Here is a 631-nt window from a genome sequence, read left to right as displayed (position 1 = left end):
TCCACCACCGCCCAGCCACAAACACACTTTTAAAAATAAAAATGTGAGCCGGGCATGGCGACATACACTTTTGTGAGTCGGGCAGGGTGGCACACGCTTTAATCCCAGCACTTGGGAGGCAGCCACTAAGCCATCTCTCTAGGCCCACCCTCTGCCCCCACTTCAAAAATTTTAAAGTAGGATTGGAGAGATGGCTCGGCAGTTAAGAGCACTGGTTGTTCTTCTAGAAATCTTGAGTCCAATTCCCAGCAACCACACGGTGACTCACAACCATATGCAGTGGGATCTGGTGCCCTCTTTTGGCCTGCAGGCACACAAACAGACAGAATACTGTATTGCATAATAAAGAAATAAATCTTTTTTTTTTTTTTTTTTTTTTTTTTTAGAAATAAATCTTTAAAGAACTTTTTTTAAAGTAGGGCCAAGGGACTGGAGAGATGGCTCGGGAGTTAAGAGTACTGATTACTCTTCCAGATTGGATTTCCAGCAACTGCATGGAGGCTCACAACAGTCTAGAACTCCAGTTTCAGGTATCCAGTGCCCTCTTCTGGTCTCCACGGGCACCAGGAACGCACGTGGTACACAGACATACATGTAGGCAAAATACCCACGTAAAGTAATTTTTAAATTA

The sequence above is a fragment of the Microtus ochrogaster genome, unplaced genomic scaffold (genome assembly GCF_000317375.1).
Source record: "Microtus ochrogaster isolate Prairie Vole_2 unplaced genomic scaffold, MicOch1.0 UNK90, whole genome shotgun sequence".
Taxonomy (NCBI): domain Eukaryota; kingdom Metazoa; phylum Chordata; class Mammalia; order Rodentia; family Cricetidae; genus Microtus; species Microtus ochrogaster.
Note: the sequence above shows the minus strand (reverse complement) of the source record.